This window comes from Eufriesea mexicana, unplaced genomic scaffold (assembly GCF_001483705.2).
Source record: "Eufriesea mexicana isolate 0111107269 unplaced genomic scaffold, ASM148370v2 scaffold26170, whole genome shotgun sequence".
In the NCBI taxonomy this organism is placed as follows: Eukaryota; Metazoa; Arthropoda; class Insecta; order Hymenoptera; family Apidae; genus Eufriesea; species Eufriesea mexicana.
In genome coordinates this window covers 1-18,924 of record NW_016933059.1, presented here as the reverse complement: position 1 = coordinate 18,924, position 18,924 = coordinate 1, and positions in this window count along the sequence as shown.

Here is an 18,924-nt window from a genome sequence, read left to right as displayed (position 1 = left end):
CCAGTGTAAACGTAATGTGCGGCGCTGATGATACTCTCATAATGGTCGGCGGGGGTCGTTCGGTCCATAATCCTTTATTGAACACCAATGATAATTATTTTGCAAATACATATCGTTTGTGTGGCATTTACATATGTAAGGTTTTCAAAGTAACAGAAATACCAAAGACACATTTAAATCAAAGCCAGATTTTGAATTAGAAAATAGTCTAGAAAGTTATAACGAAAATAATGCATCCAACTTGAAATGTTTCTTACAACGATATGTAAGATGTGCATAAATAGAAAGTTATAACGAAAATAATGCATCCAACTTGAAATGTTTCTTACAACGATATGTAAGATGTTGTACATAAGCGGTAAGTTCGTGTGGAGTAACTGATTGCATTGCAGCATTTAAAAAATGTGATATATTGTCATCACTTAGTGTAATGCCTTATGGAAATGTGGTATACATCCTAAATCCACTGAAATCATTACTTATTTTGAATAAACCTGGAGTTGCCAGATGGAACTCTTTATACGACTCGCTGCAACTTTTCACAATTCGTAAAAAGAATACAAATTTGCACAAAACGCTGGGATTGAACACTTATATAAAAGAATTTACATGTTAATAGAATTTTTATATATATATAGGGTTATCTGCAATGTTTAACAGCAATAACACGAGCCTAGAATATTTTCATGGATAAAAGCAATCGTACAGTGGCATTGTTCAATCGGTTGTAAGTTCGGTATGAATAAAATTGGAAAGTTTATAAACTCAGGAATACAAGTATCGCAAGCCGGTTGTGCTTTTACTCATTACTAATGAGTTTTAATATAAAATTTTGGTTATTTTTTGAATTTAAGATTATTAAACCAGAACAAGCTGCACTTGCGGCTTTTTCACATCCAGTTTATGAATTCCAACAGCTTAATTGCATAAATATAAGTAATCGTGCAAAATTGTATGCAATATTTAAAACATCTGTCACAACTGAGTATGTATACACTGAGTATGAATAATTTTTTTTTAGGTTACTATATAAAGTGTTTCAATTTTTGTATATTTTATTTTTATCCTTTTTCTTTGTTTAATAGGGATATTCCAGTTACAGAATATATTGAAAAGAAATAAACAGATTTCTTTGATTTTGAAATATCTATATCAGAAGATAATAAACGTGTTTTTAATAATACAGAATTGAAAATTATGAAATGTTCTGCAGATAAATGGCGTGATTTGTATATATTAGTTAGTTACAGAGTATCCATTAATTTAGCGCGTATTTATTCAACACAACATGCAAATACCTTCGTTTGCATCAGTAAAAAAGTTATTTAGTCATGCGTCAATGATAAATCTATCAAAAAGCAATAAACATTCTTAGTCAACATTTGAATAACAGGTTTATGACACAGGTAATTAATAGCAGGTTATTATCAAAGCCAGTATGATGCAACTTAAAGAATAGAACTTAAAAAATGAGTCACAAACGGTGTTGTCGATACATTGTTTCTGGCCTATATGTATATTGCATAATTACACATATACTAATATATAACAATATGCAATAAAAATATGTAAATAATTATAAAATATAATACAAGAAAAAGAGATTTTTATATCAATAACTTTGTATTAGAATGATTTCTTATTCGAATAACCTTTCATTCGGAAAACTCCTTATTTGAATAATTTCTTATTCGAGTAATTTCTTATTTCCGTCGATATTTATTCATCAATGGCGAAGAAAATGTTATTCTTTATTTTTATTCCGTTATTCGTTGTCCGAATAAAATTTTGCCCAGAAGTTGAAATTAACGTTGCTGAGTGAAGTGATAATACAATAGAAGAGCTAAGTCAGTCAAAGAGATAATCAATTGTCTAATGTACAATATGTTGTAGTATAATTTTGTTTAGATATTAATTATAAATAATTTGGTAAATGATTTTAACAGATATTGGTACAAAGCATATACCAAGATAGGAAACTACTTTAAACAAATCTTAAGGTGCTTAATAAGATCAGGTAATTTGAAAATCATATTAGTTACCATTAGTCAATTATATTAATTCAAATTAGACAAGTGGCATAAACGATAGGAAATAAGTTATGGATTATTGTTAAAAATGTTTGATAATTTTGTAAAATGCATTATAAAGTGCTAAGGAAAAATTGATAGTACTTTGTAGCCTAACACAAAATCAGATCTGGTTTAAGACTCCATTGACAGATTTCAATATAAATGTCAATAATTTAATAGTGGATTAGGATAATTAAGGACGTATTTCCTTAGTTATACATTCTAAAAGTAATCATAGAGGTTAAGTATGAACATAAATTTAAAATATACTATTATTACATATTTACATATAAAATATATTATTATATTTCATATGTAAAGAAATTCAAGAACAGAAATATTCTGATCCATTGTTTAGACATGAAAAATCACAAGCCAATATTATTGGTAAGAAAACAAAAGGTTTATCGAGTAAACAATTCTATCAAATGAAAAAATATAGAATTAAACATCAAAATTTAGATAATAATTAGAAAGGACCTTAATATAAATCATGCATATATGTATTACGTTTTAAAATTTTATGTATGTATGTATATCTATCAAAGAGGTTATTATGATAATAATGGTAATGGAAATAAAGGTTATTATAATAATAATAGCAATACTGAGCTAAAGATATTCTATCACTTTTTTTTATCTGTGTATGATGATATATATGTGTGTATATTTATATGAGTATATCGTTATAATAAAAGACTATAAACGATTATTATAAATAAATAATAATATATACTGACAGTTATTATTTCTTATTGTATTATCCTAAGAAATAACAATTTTAAATACATATTTACTATTTGCATTTATTAAAAATTTATATGTTCTACAAATAATTTTATTAATTTGTCAATATAGCAGGTAACACAATGCTTTTTCTTCTTCCCCTTATGCCATTGTAGTTAATACTTACTTATGCCGGTACTAGCGTTACGCATTATATATGATCGTGTATTTGAATCATATATTGCTCATATTCTTGCTATCGATAATTGATACACATTCCTAATAAATTTATTGCGTATGTTTACGTACATATGATACAAATTCTTTTCTTCGCGTACGCTAATAAATGATAAGTTTTAAACATTTATATGTTAGTAAGTGAAGACACGTGGTTTTGAGGTTAAATGGTGCGGTAATGGAAGTGCCGGTGTTAATTGTGTTTTGTGAAGTGAGAGAAGAAAATGATGGACTATATAAAGCCATATATAATCTTTGGAAAATCAAAATTTATAAAATTCTGAATAAGTGTCAAATTTGGAAAATTGCTGTTGTATCGTTTTGAAATTTCTACAAAGAACGAAATAGGAAAAAACGTTTTATTATACAATCTGCTTTAGACGATATAACATTTGGTTAAATATCTAACATTATGTAAAAGATCAAGGATATTTATGAGTTCAGAATTTTGAATTTTCCATTTGAATTGCCACGCAAGTTCTTTATATTTACTAAAAGATATCCATTAGAGACTTTACTTTGAGAAACTTGGTAATTTCAGAAAAAATATTCCAAAATAATTGATATATAAGATGAAATGTTTAATATTTCAAACTTTAATGGAATAAGTGATACAATCATGTTTTAATATTTTATTAACAAGTTGCTGTTGTACCTATTTTGATGTTGATGTCTGCCGACAAACTATATTCTTGCAGTTTTGTAATTCAGGCTACATCGGTAACTTAATACATATTTTACTGATGTACAATTATTCACATCAATATACAGGCACTTATTTATGTTTTGGAATCTAGCAATTTCATGAAGCTTTTCAAAGTACAAATTTGTTCTGTATGCAAATGGTTTAAATACTATTCCATGTTGTTATGAAATTATACTTTAAAGAATTGGTAACAAAAATTTAATGCAATATGAAAAGAAGGAAATACTACTTTTGATAAAAATATAATTTATCACAAAATTGCATAATCATTATTAAGAGAGAAGTACTATGATTGATATTGTTAGAAGATATAAAGAAAACTGTATTAAATTGAAGGAGAAAGAGAATAATCTTAAATTTTGAATTCAATAAAGGAAAAGAAATACTGCAATAGATTAATAAAAAACAAACAAGTTACATTTCAATGTTTAATAAGAAATCTTTAACAAAAATGAGAAAGGAATCAGTGTTGAAATAGTATGCAGCATACCGAAGAGTCATGGATATGATGGGTATAACAGGAAAATAAGGAAAGTTACATAAAAACAAGGTAAGTTAGAAAAAAGATTTGCATTTTTTAAAAAGTTTCTTACAATAATAGAAGATATTTATTTCAGTTGATAAAAGCAAATATTGCATATTTGATTCAAACAGAAATAGTATAGAGTTGCAGAAAGTAATTGAAGTTTCAAAACTTAGAATCGTTATTTGTAATCATTTAGTTGCGTATTTTAAGTATTGTTGTTGACAGTGAGAGATTTAGTATTAGTATTAATTAATGACATTTCAAATAGACAAAAATATTTGTGAAATTATTAAGTTTTTCCTAAATAGATTAACATTAGTATTTTGTAAAATAAAATATATTTATTGTTAACCCATTTTAGCACATTGATTACATAATAATGAATCAGTCTTTATAATAAAACCATAGGATTTATAGTATAGTTGATCCTTAGTACTAATATGCTTTTTATAAATATTAATTGCAGAAATATATTATCAGTTTCATTAAATATTTTTTCAATATTATTGAACTATGAATCTACAGTGTGTAATAAAAAGTCTTTAAATCGTTGTCTTAATATTGTTGTTTAGTGGTTTAAAAAATGATAAAAGTTGAGGCGTGCACTTCGTGTTGAAGACGAAGAGATTTTTTGGACGGAGGCCGTCATATTCCGTTAATATAATTCCGTTCTTATTCATCCTTCCATACTTTGGTTATTAGTACAATGTTCTTGTACTATTATCTTATGCTGTTTAACCCTCGCGAAACGGTAACGGGGTCTCTAGAGATCCTGCTTCTTTATCTACTGTGACAATGCTACGTGTGTAATGCTAACGCTTGGCTCAAAATTTAATCGTAGTGAAGGAGCGGCGTCTGCAGGTCCTACTCTTATCGCTGTAACACAAACAACTAATTGCGTGGAGAGTTCCGTCTCCGGCTAGCGGTATTCAGTGGGACAGCGAAAAGAATAGATCGGTCAAATATGTGTTCATTTTATGAATTATTTTATGAATTACCATAATATGAAGCTATTGGAAAATATCGTGGATGGGTTAAATTTTACCGGGATAATCTCTCAGAATAACTGAACGTGCATTCTTTATGGTTGCTTAGAAGAAAATGACCTCCATCGTTAGGTTTTACTAAAATTGCCGAAAATACCAGATGTCGCTAGAAGCGTCTAGCAATATGGAACGGGAGATTAGAACTCTTCAACACTCCCCCTTAATCTATCGCTTATTATACGGGTTTCTTATATTTATAGTGACATCAATTTCGTAAGCTCTATTTACAATGATAAATACTTAATTATTTAAACAATGGCCGAATCAACATGTTGCAATTAAATGACATTATTTTTATCTCTAATATATCTCTATAATTACTCTAATACTTTATTACTAACAATTTGGTTCTTATTGTACAAACGCTCTATATACCTTGTTTTATTCGCAACTAACGTAACTAACTCAACTAATGAGGACTGAGGAGTGAGGATTGAGGACTGACTTATTGCCGAAAATCTTCATATATGTAGGAATGGTTAGCGTGGAATATTCCACGCACGATTTTATGGAATTTTCCACTATTATGGAATATTCCGCGCTCACTAATAGTTGACAGTCGCGGGCTCGTGGAATATTCCACGCCTGAATGCAAATGATATATAAGGGTGCATGGGCGAAAAACGAACAGTTCGAAAAGAGAGTCTTGTGAGAGTTAGTGTGAAAGGTCACAGCATCTAAATCAGTTCATAATAAATAACAGTTTTATTATCTACCACCGTCCTTTTGCTGCCTCCTAAATAATTCCTACATATATATACATATTGCTCTCCCCATTCCAACTACGGAAGCTCGTATCTACCAGTTACACACATAAAATTGCCTACACTCTCCCTCTACGAGCAACGTAGTTTAATTTAAACGCTTTTGTGTAATTTCGTCGACGTCCATCAATCTAATTTTGCTTAATGACCATAATAATTTTTCTCGCGTCACCGCTTTGGTAAAGAAGTCAGCAATCATGTATCGCGTATCTATGTGTTTAGCACTGAGTCCACCGCCTTCAATTTCATCGCGTATGAAATGAAAGTTTAAATTTACGTGTCTTATTTTATTAGAAGATCGAGCACTTTTTATCCATGCAATGACTACTATATTGTCACAACACACGATGTTTCGTCCGAACTTTCTCAAAAATAGGAAGGGTCGGACTATGTTTACGACCTCTTACAAACGTAAACTATTTAAGTACGATTTTTAACAAGAGTTTATTTACAAATTTACAGGATCGAGATTGAATGTGTTTATAGAGTTGGTTGCTGTTGGAATGTGTCTGTTCTCCTGTCGTCGTGTATTTTTATAAGTTTGTGTGTTGTTGTGATAGGCAACAGAACAAACAGTGACGTAAATATAAAAAATGATTTATTTTAAACTAAAACTTATTCTACTCGCTAATAACTCTCAAAACTCTAAGACTGTCTTTAAAACACTCTGACACACTTTGATACTCTCTAACTCTCTGATCTGATCTTCTCTGGCTCTTGCATCCTTATTTATACCATTCACTCTGTCCCTTTTTCGCAACCTCCTTCGCACCTTCGCTCCAACTGTAAACACTCCGGACATTCTCTCGACCCCCCTAGTCACTTCCAATCCTACATATAGGTCATTGTAGACTTATAACTACTTGTCTTCGAGTGGCAAGGGCGAGAATCTTCTAATGCCACGCTTATAAACCCCGTTTTGGGTTCACACTGAAGCCACACCATCTTCGCCTGGATGGACCTTGACGACTCGTCCGAGTTACCAATGAAGAGGATGACTATTATCTTCTCTAATAGTCACGAGTGTCCCTTCCTTGATTAGCGTAGCGTCTTCGGTTTGCCACCTACTTCTGGTGTGTAGTTCCTGTAAATATTCCTTTTGCCATCTGCTCCAGAAATGGCCTTTAATTTTTTGTACATGTTGCCAGAGTGACAACTTGTTGTCCGGTGTATCGACGAAATTATGTTCTGAATTCTGTTGTGTTCTCTGTTCAAGGCGCAAATAGTAATAAGTTATAGTAATCCTTCTGCGCAAGATTAAATAATTAAAGAGCGTTATTTTTGAGTATTTATTATTTATTATAGACATTAAAATTTACAATAAACTAGAAAACTAAATTTAATAAATATAACAGAAGTTAATAATTCAGTTGTGTGTGAAAAATTTCAAAACAATTATCGATACATAAACCGACATCGCATTTTCTGTATTCGTATCGCGTGTCGCTCCTTCTCTTATTTTTCGCACAAACAACACATTTTCTTCTTGATAATTGTGTTGTGCCCGCACGATTATGACATTTTCATGGAAAATACCTATCAATTAAACGAAACGGTAAATCCTCAAACTTTCTTTTTCCTCCTCCTGCCATGCTTCTACGTTGGGGATAATTTCGTAAAATATCTCTTATCAGCGCTAAATGAAATTCACTACATTTTTGTTTCAAACCAGTAGAATTTTGATATAAAACATGTAGGAATTGTTTAGGAGGCAGCAAAAGGGCGGTGGTAGATAATAAAAGTATCATTTATTCTGAACTGATTTAAGACTTATTCTAGACGCTATGATTTTTCACACTGACTATCTCTCACAGAACTCTCCTTGGAACTGTTCGTTTCACGTCCATGCACCCTTATATAACCCATTTGCATCCAGGCGCGGAATATTCCGCGAGCCCGCGACTGTCTACTATCACCAAGCGCGGAATATTCCGCGAGCCGTCGTTTACTGCACATAAGACCGACCACGCTCACCATTCCTACATATATGCATTATATATGGCTAAATCTAACAAGTGGAAAAATAATTTTTCATACCATTTTACAGTTTTTTTTACGGAATTAAGTGTACTCAAAATTATATCAACTCTGTTTACAACACCCATGTTAAAATTATAATATGCAATACACGATGGTTTCTTTTTATTTAACCCTGTACGATAATCTCTTTTCTCAGTTTCAATCAATGTAGCTGCGTGTGCAGAAGACAATATCCAAACTTCTTTTTTATCATGCTATTTCATTGCCAATAAAATGTCAGTCGATCGGTAGCAAATTTCTCCTCTCTTCAAGTTTTCTTCTATGCGGGATATTGCTCTTCTATTTTTATCAACTGTTCCAAATGCGTTGGTTTTGTTTTCGTGTACTAAGATATATAAACGTGGACTCGTGTACCAATTATCCGTAATTAGTGTATGGCCTTTTCCGAGATATGGCTGAAGCAGCGTCATCGCAACATCTCCAGAGATCTCAATGACTGTGTTACTTTTATTAATGTTTGTTTTTTGTCCGGTATAAATTATGAAATTCAATGTATAATTAATTTTACAGTCACAAAGGGCAAATGATTTAATGCCGTAACCTACTTCTCTTAGATTGTATAAACGGTTTAAAATAACATCTATCGTTGTACAGTAAAAGACTCGTTGATGCATAGATTTTCATACGGTGCAAATGACTGCGAAAAGGAAATCTTTATTTTATCGATCACTGGTCGTATTTTTGCTAAAGGATCGTCACTTGCTATGTTATTATCGTTAAAGTGCAACATTTGTAATAATACCATGTACCGATCTCGTGCCACTATTTTGCGGAAAATATTGTTTTCCAACAGTTCGTCCGTGGATCAATATTCTCTCAAAGACGGTTTCTTCGAACGCGGCATTAGCATTGAAATGCATAAAAATTCGTACATTTCAGAGACTGAAGCATCGTTCCAATTCTTCAAACGGGAATTCTTTTTATAGGGTGTACACTGTTGTACGCGTTTGAAATAATCGTTTGTCTGCTCGGTAATTTGGGAGACTAATTTTTCCGAAAAGATCATTTGAAAGGCGCCTAAAGGTGTTGATTCTGGATTCAGACTTCCTTTTACTCCTGAATTTTACTGCTGTTTGTTAAAGATATGTTGTAGTATAGGCGGTAAATTCTTTTCTGACCACAATAATATTCCCGTTTGCTGAGAGATCTTAATATTTTCAGCTACTTCTGAATTTTCCTCTTCTGAAGATGTACTTAATCCTTTGGGCCGTTTTCTTCTTATTCTTCTTTGATCGATTGATTCTTCACTGTCTGATGATATGGTGGATCCAACTGGTACACGTCATTCATTGACTCGCTTGAATCATAATCTTCTATTTCACTGTCGTTCCTTGTAAAATATTCTTCGATATTACTTGACATTTTGTAGGGTGTCATAAATAAAAGATAATCAAATAAATTATATACGGCACTATCGTAATATGTTGTATTGTACTACTACGATCGCAACTTTTACGAGTAACAAGATTTGCGACTCTCCGCGAAACAGGCAGACAACTGTTATAACGAGACATTGTTTGCATTTGTTTACTGCTGTTATTAAGGAATGCGTTTGTATTCATCTCGCACAAAAATAATTGCACTACTTCTATGTAGATGGTCGAAAAAATTGACAAACGCATATATGCGCCATCAGTGCATGCCGGCAACTTATTGTTAGACTAAACGCATATATGCGTCCTTAGTCCACACCGATAGCTTTCGACAGACGCATATGTGCATCCATAGCGCTCGAAGGATTAAGAATGACTTCAATCTCAACTATCAGTGTATAAATGGATTAGATAAATAGATAGATTCCCCTGTGAGGAAGTCTTGTGTTTTTGATCGGTATTCTTCAGATAAAAGAAATGCGTGTGTGTCGACTGTTTCATTTTTAAGATCGTCAAAATTTGTTGCATTATCGGAAAATATGCGGCGTGGTTTACCTCGTCTTGAGAAAAGCATTTTAAGACACCCATATACGATTCCGAGGTCAGGTCGGTTGCAAGTTCTAAATGTACTGTCTTTGTTGCAAAAGCACCTGTGACCGTCACCGCAGGCGGTATCCAGAGACGGATACCGGGACGGTGCAGGTATATCGGCACACGCCATCCTGCTGGGACCGAGCGAAAGCTGGCAGCTCCGCCTCCACGTGGCCCCCGCTGGTAACGAGGCTGCGGGCTGCTAGACAACCCGGAGCCACGGCCAAGTGAGCTGCTTCCCGCAAGGGTAGGTCCAACTTGTCCGATGATCCTTCAACGGTGAGGGCAGGGTTTTTCCAAGCCGCGTGTCCAACACCTACACACGCGTTCCCCTGCGGTGGCGACGCTAGAAAGTACAATAACATCTTTTTCGCGAAGCCGTTATAAAGCATTAGCTCGAGGCACCCGGTAACGCGCACAATACTTGTCTTTGTTGCAAGGCAAACAATTACCGCGACATAGATGTTTCATCGTTTTTGATTTCGGATCTTTTTTCCTTTTACGTCGAAAGGTTATACCTTCGAATAGTCTATACCTTCGTTTTCGTGACTGCGGGACTCGCGTACCTAGTAAATTTCCCATTGTATACTGAGGTGTTTTCGGATTAACGAACGCATTTGAATATGATTTCTCTGGTGATACTTTTACCGTCTATCGGCTAATATTTATGTCTGACCGCGTGCAGGGTAGCTTGCATACCTGCATGTCATTGTCGTAGGTGTTGGCTTTTAACGATGAGTTCTGTCACGTGATGTCTATGGGGCAATAAAATCGGGTGTTTCTGCACGTAACTGAGGGGTGAGTGCTTTAGTCTCCCCCCGACCCTTAGGATACTGAAGTCATCAGTAAATGGGTTTAAACCAACTAACTTGCCCTTGTTTAATGGCATGCCATTTTTTATTTTGTTTATTTCGGTAGAAAAGACTTCTGTCTGTACCAATCATTTAATTTGATCATGCCTTCGCGTATTTCCTTTATTGTTAACGGACAGGTTAGCCTATTCCGTATTTTATGTCGTGAATTGTGATAAAAGCGAAAAATGTAAGCACTTGCTCTGTTCAACACGTTTATGCACGAATACCGACGAAGTAAGTTTATATTTTGCAAACTATGTAAAACTACGTTTTTTTTTTCGGGTATATCTATTTTTTCTATAGTGTTGATTGTTCAACAAGTTTTTTCTTGGAATAACCAATGTGGCCCATTGCACCACATTTTGTTTAGAATGAATCGAGAAGGGCATTGTTCTCTCGAAATAGAATCTGCTGGATTGTCATTGGTAAAAACGTGAAACCAGCTCTGCGGATGTGAAACAGATCGTACCTTGCTGACTCGATTTGCGATGAATGTTTTAAGTAAATGAGGGGAGGTTTTGATCCAGTGTAATGCAATAGTTGAGTCGGACCAAAACCTAACTTCGTCAAAACGAGAGGGTTTGACTTCTTCGTACAAGTCGATAAGCAGTTTCGTGGTGCAAAGTCCAAGTCGCGGCAATGATATCGTTTTTAAGGGTGCTACTCGAGATTTTGCGCATAACAATTGCACAACAGTTCGTCCGTCTTTGTTGGAGGAACGCATGCACCGAACGCGTCACAAAACCCATGCAGTTGCAGCCGAATTGGTTGTTTTATAAGGATTTTACGCGGAGTAAAGAAGTTGTTTAATAAGTGTAGCTTATTTCAGATTTCTAGCCACGATCTTCTTATCAACATATCGTCTACATAAAAATCCTTCTTGAACTCGCGTGCAGCCACTGGGAATTCTTTAGCCTCGTCGTCAGTTAATTGTTTTAAATGCGCGTCGATGATCTGCCTGGGTTTATGGCACTTTTTCTTCAATGAATCCCACGCAACTAAATAGTTTTCTTCCGTTCTGTTTAACGATGCGATTACCGCTGCTGCGTCCCTGGAAAGGAAATTTTTCAATAAGTGGAATTTTTGCACCCCAATTAGGCCTTCATTATCGCGTACGAGTTACTTGAAGCTGTTGTGAAAACTATACCATTGATTTGGATTGCCGTCAAAGGGTTTTAGTTCAATTTTTGGAAGTAGTGGAATTTGCTGTTTTAAAAATGAACTACTAGGCGAAGCCGTAGATCTTATAGCAGATGCAGGTTTTACAGATTCGCGAAGAATATATAAACGTTCATTGATTAAATCTGTAGCTAACCAATGTTAATTATCGAATTGTTCGCGTTCCGAAGAATAATTGATTTCGTCGTCAAGTTCCTCTACCTCTATTGCTGTCTGAATTTCCGAAAAGGAATTTAATAATTGTTCTAGCCTCCTTTATCGGCTCTCTAGTACGGCGATAGAAGCGTCTGGAGTATCGTTTAAAAATGTTACTATTCGAGTTACTTGAGCCTTAATAGCGGCTCGTTGTTGTATCAATTGTTTCATGTGTATTGACATTTGAGTTGAAGTCATTCTCGTTGGGGTTATAATGGTACAAGATGGAAAAGTAGATAGAAAAATGATTCGAAAAATGGTCCGAACGGAAGCGTCGTGGTCCATCTTCATGCGACTTCTTGACGTGATGACGCAATAAAACGTCTCAAGAATAATGATGAATATCAAGTTGTTTTCTGCTACTGATGTAGCAGCTACGACATATCGCTGTGTTTGTTGTAAACGACAATTTTATCGTTACCTTGTATAAGTGTGTAGCCTTTCAACGCTAGGGCTGTCGTGGATAATAAATTTTCCCTTCAATTAGGTACAAAAAGGACGCCTTTAATTGTTATTATAACATTCTTCTTTTCATTCCTTACTTTAATTCCAGCAGTACCTATCCCCTCGTAATGTAATGTAGAGCTTTCTCCAGCTTGGTGGAGTTCGCTGCTCTGGAAATTAATATTATCAAATCATTTTAGATTATTTACCATATGATTGGTTACTCCGCTATCGAATAGCAAAAAGTTAGAAAAATTTTGGATATTACTTCGGTTATCCACATTCTCGACATTGAACGCATATATTTTTTTATTATTTTCAACGGTTTCGACTACCTTACTTGTCTGTTTCCTTTTACCAAATTCGTTCGTCCTTGTATTAGTCGTTCCGCCTTGACCTCCCCATTTCTTGTGTTGCCTCTGATGTGCCTCTCCGTCGGATCTCCAATGCCAACACATCTTCGCTTGGTGGCCTGGTTTGTACATAGCAATTTCTTGTGTACTGTTTTTGCACGACATAGGCAGCTCCTGGTTCCTTGCCGAGGCCTTGCTTGCGTTGAATTTGCTTTTCACGCTCCTTCCATATTTCGTAGATTTCTTCCAGTGATTTTTCCCGCTGAGTTTTGAGGATTTTGAATTCTTCTAGAACTTTTGCTACATGCGACACGTGTTTAACCCTTGAACCACGCTCTACTACCAGATTTGTTGGAACTAAATGACACCGTATTTTTATCTGTAATATATCTCTATAATTATTCTAATACTTTAATACTAACAATTTGATTCTTATTGTACAAACTCTCTACATACCTTGTTCTTTATATATATATATTGTTGTATTCCAAGTGAGTCTTTATTTTCGTTACAACTTACAGGCGAACTTTGAGTGTAACAATGCGGCCGAGTACATACCAGATCTTTTTAACAACGTGACTCCAACTGACTACTAGAAGAATAACTCGACATTTGGGATGATGGGCAATATTTATATCTGAATTAGGAAATAAGTGAGGGTTGTCCACAGATCGAAGGTTAAGAGAGGATGATGCAGGGATGTAAGGGATAAAAAGGGAAAGTTAGCCGGTCTGGAGTTTCTCTGATGTACATAGGTAAACACCTATAGATGACTAAACAGTCCTCTAACACCTTCCCCCATTTAGAAATTGGATACGTTGAAATTCAATTTTCTAGCCTTGTTTTTAGGTTACCCCAGTCTGGTTCGCCTTTTCCTTATCTTATAATAGCTTAAGTTGGTGATCTATAACAAAATTATTATAAATCTTCTATGTACATTTTACAAGTGTTTATAATTTAATTATAATTTAGGTATTTGTGTATATTATTATTATAAAATGATTATTATAAAATTTATTATATTAATTGTTTAATTATATTGGAGTGGTGCTGGTGTGTGTCTTTCCCTTGAGGTAGCTGCCCACTGGAAGGCGGCTGGTCGGCGGTGATGATCGTTGGCTTCCTTCGCTTTCCTGTTCATCGGAAGGGAGATTTCTATGTGTTTCGATTATTCTTTTTCTGTTATCGTATGTTACGATGTTTCTTCCTGACTCCTGGTATTCACTCCGGATGTCTGAGTGAAAATTGCAGTGTATGAAGTTTTTTATTATGGGTGGTACAACTTGTCCATTATTTGGATTTCTTGTGAATCTACAGAGTCGTTTAAGCAGCCTTAGACACCCATACCAACGCCAAAAGTTTATAGAAATGGTAATGAGTACAACTGCAACTATTAATCCTAATACGATTGTGTACCAGTGTGTACGTGTCACTATAAACGGTTCTTTTAGTTTATTCGTTAGTATTTGGTCGAATTCGTTTAATTTCTTATCGGCATACTTGAAGTCAGAGAGATCTATATTTGTTAATCGTACAGGTTCTAATTCCACTGAATGGATTCTGGCTTTTTCTATATTAGTAACAACAATCGCTGTTTGTAATACCAATGGAGGCTATATAATGGGTTATATTTTTCTTCATTTGTTTGGTAGTTTCCAAGAAGTAGAAATTGCTATACCCTTTACATTGATCTTCTAGGTGTAATATGCCCGTTTGGTGTAGGACTATATCTTCCATATGATCTTGGTCTCCTTTGCAAATGATCGTTACTGTGGTTGGCTTCTCTAAGACATAGATCCAATGATTATTTTGTATATAAACCTAGGTCTCGATGTTAGCCTTGATGGTTTTTGTGTCGCAGTCTCCTGGTATTTTATTCACGTGCGGTGACAAAAGCTGTGCTTCACAGGCAGGTTGTTCCGATGATTTCCTTGCGTGTACCTCCATGCACACGTATTCTCCATCCAGATACATAATACAGTTCGACAAATCTTTTATGAGGAAGAAATGTGTTTTGGACTGTGACATAATCAGTTAATGTTGATTAGGTATTATGTAAGAGAAATAGGGTGTATTTTGAAATTGGATGGGAAGCGGAATTAAATGATATCGTTCTTATTACCAATGGAAGTTTTAGAGCGAATATAAGTAGATTATCAGAAGGTATGATTCGAAGATTTAAAATTTTATAAAATATCGGAAAAGTTTTGAAATTAGGAAAAACTAGCAATTCATATTCGCCTTTGTAGCTGGTCAACTCTTTCAACATGATTTTTGGTGTTACGATTAATGGTGATAAAATGTTATGTCTCTCTAGATTTATCGCTTCTATAAACTTGTATTCGCTTGAGATTTTATTAGTTAGAGATAACAAGGTAGCAACTTGTTGTTCTATTATAGATCGTGCTTCTAGTCTTGTTATGTACAAGTTAGTTTGAGTTGTGAATTTATTGATACGGTTGATATTTTTATTCATAGTGTCTTCACTCGTCTTCAATCAAGTTAACGACTGGTTAAAATTACGTATTGTACCGGAAATAATTTGAATTTGAGATTTCATTAGAGTTTGTCTCTGTTTATTGTCATTGATCAACATATTAATACTATCAGTATAGTATTGTGCATCATCTGCATCAGGCGTACCGAAAAGCCAGTTAAGCGCATATGAAACACCATTGATTAAACCACGTCGTTTACGTCTATCTGTTTCTTGACCTATCAAATGATACAATATCTCGTGTTTAGTATCTATTTCCGTTAGTTCATCTTTAACGGATTTTAACGTTTTTTTCGCAGTGGTAGCTTACATAATCGTGTTCTTTCGGTTCCTTAAGCGTCAAGGTGCAAAAGTTGTGGGATTTGGCATACGTTGTGTATAATATCTGTCGTGCTTGTTCGATGTAAGTTAAATTTATGCGAGTTAATAGCGTTAATTTTGCGTTCGAAATCTGTGTTGCTCCTAACCTATTATAAAATATTCCGCTTGAACTATGGAGTTGGGTATTAGTATAATATTGACTGGTTGCGAGATGAGAAACTAGGAAGAGTATCAGGAGTATCGAGTTCATCTGAAAAATAATGTTTCGAAAGATTAGTGTGATATTTTTGTGTCCTTTTGCCTAATTGAATCTCTACCGTATTGTTAAGATCTACGCGCGTTATTTTATAGGGACTTTTGAAATTAGGGGATAACTTTCTGTTTCGTTCTGGTTTAATTTGTTGCTGATAAATTAAAACAAGTTCGTTTTCCTTAAAAATAACGGGGTTATTTTTCTTATCATAGAATTCATTGCTTCTGCTTTTCGAATCGAGAATTTTCTCACGAGCTACTTTAAAAGAAGTATTTAATTTGTGCTGTAATGATCGCACATAATCATCGTACGTGTAATGGAATTTTGGTTTTTGAATTATGGATGAGGGTAAGTAGGGTTTGTTGCCAAATAGAAGTTCATACGGAGCGTAGTTTGTAGATTTATGTGTCGAAGTATTATAACTAAATATAGCGAATTGTATGTACTCATCCCAATTAGTTTGGTTTGGTTTAATGTAATGTTTTAAGTAATCTTTTAATGTTAAATGATACCTCTCAAGAGCACCATTTGTCTGGGGATGATAAGGCGTAGTGGATATATGTTTAGTTTTGGAAAGGTTGCTTAAATTTTTTATCCACTCCGACATGAATTCGGATCCTTGATCCGATAAGAATGTACGTGGAATACCAAACTGCATGAAATACTTAGTTAAGATACGCGCCATAGTTTCGGCTTCATGATTTGGGATAGCTTCTGCAAGGCAAAATTTTGTTAAATCATCTTGTGCCATTAATATATATTTATTTCCTTGTTCAGTTAGTGGTAATAGGCCACCAATGTCGATGGCTAGTCTGTCGAACGGTTTATCGGCAATTGTGGTGATTTTCATAGGCTGTTTAGTTGGTTTAAAATTAGTTTTGTTTATTTGACAAAAATGACAATTTTTAATATATTTTCTTATATCCTTTTTCATTTTAGGCCAATATTAAGATTTTCTAAGTTTAGAGTATATTCTATTAAATCCACTAGGTCCAGATAATTTACTGTCGTGATTTTCCTTTAATATTAATTCTATTTCTTGAGGAGTTTTGGGCATAATTCTGGAATTAGTAAGGAGTTTAATTTCATTTTTTGAAAAAATAAATCTAAGCATTTCCTTTAAGACAGGCACTTTTATATTAATGCGTTTGTATGGAGGAATTAGTACAAATTTAGTATCTCCAATAATAGGCTTTAGATTTTGCAAAGACGAAAATATATTTTTATATTCGAGTTTATTAAAATGCAAATTCATAGGAAAAAGTAAATATAAAATTTGAGACTGATTAACGAGCTTACATACCCTGTTCCGACCGACGCGACGGAACAATACATGAGGATTTTGGGTGCCTGTTTATAACAGAGTTATGACATGAAATTGGCTATTGAGCATGAAATGAAAATTAAAGTTAAATTCTAAAATGCCTGCCTTATAGATGTAAAAGTATAAAATAGCATTGCTGGCAATATCAGTAAAACGTTACGCTCCAAAATGGCCTTAATATCATGACTCTGTCATAAACAGGCACCCAAAATCCTCGTGTATTGTTCCGTCGCGTCGGTCGGAACATGCTCCCCCCGTTGAGCGACCGTGTCGCTCAAAATTCGGTGGCGTTTCGTGATGCTGCGCTGGGTTGTTTTTGGGGAGGTTCGTCGGTAACGATTGGCAGTAGGGCCACCTGCTTTACTTTACGCTTGTAGATTGCCCTGGTTGGTCCGTACGGTGACCGCTCGGATGACGTGGTCCGCTCCTGGATGCACCTTCTCGACTCGTCCGAGATGCCATTGGAGCGGCGGAAGATGTTCATACTTCAAGATGATCAAGGATCCTTCCTTGATCTCGTGCGAGCCCTTCGTCCACCTCGTTCGAACGTTTCATTGGTGGATATACTCCTCGTGCCGCCTGGTCCAGAAGTGCTGTTTGAATATATTGCCAATTTGACAACCGGTTGCTGGGCGTATCGCTGAAATCGATCTCGGGCATGCTCGTTAAAGAAGTGCCAATCAGGAAGTGGGCAGGAGTTAACGCGGAAGGATCGTTAGGGTCGGACGATAAAGGAATTAGCGAACGGGCGTTTAGAATCGCTTCGACTTCGATCGCGAAGGTGTTAAATTGTTCGAAAGTAAACAATTCTTCACCAACGACTCGTTTCACGTGGTGTTTAAACGACTTCACCGCTGCTTCCAATAGGTCGCCGAAATTGGGTGAAAGAGCCGAAATGAAGTGCCACGCGGTGGCCTTGTCTGCAAGGAAACGCTGTACCCTTTCGTTCGTTCGCAGCGTTTGGTATAGCTGGATCATTTCGTGGTTCGCGCCTACGAAATTGGTGCCATTGTCCGAGTAGATATTCCGACATACTCCTCGCCGGGCCATGAAATGTTTCAAGGCCGCGATGAACGCTTCGGTGGTCATATCGCCGACGACTTCGAGATGGGCTGCCTTCGTCGCGAAGCAAATGAAGACGGCCACGTAAATTTTAATCCGATTGCGGTTTCGGTGCCGTTTCTCCTTTATGAAAAAGGGCTCGCAATAATCGACACCACGATTCAGAAAGGGTCGACCTTCGGAGACGCGTGCCGCAGGTAGGGTACCCATTACGTAGTTTACGGCCGGTGGATTCACACGGAGGCACCTGTTGCACTGACGGATGGTTCGTTTGACCGCGTTTTTCCCGTCAATGAGTCGATATTGCTGTCGCACGTTGGCCAACGTGGTATTGATGCCAGAATGCTGTCCTTCCAAATGT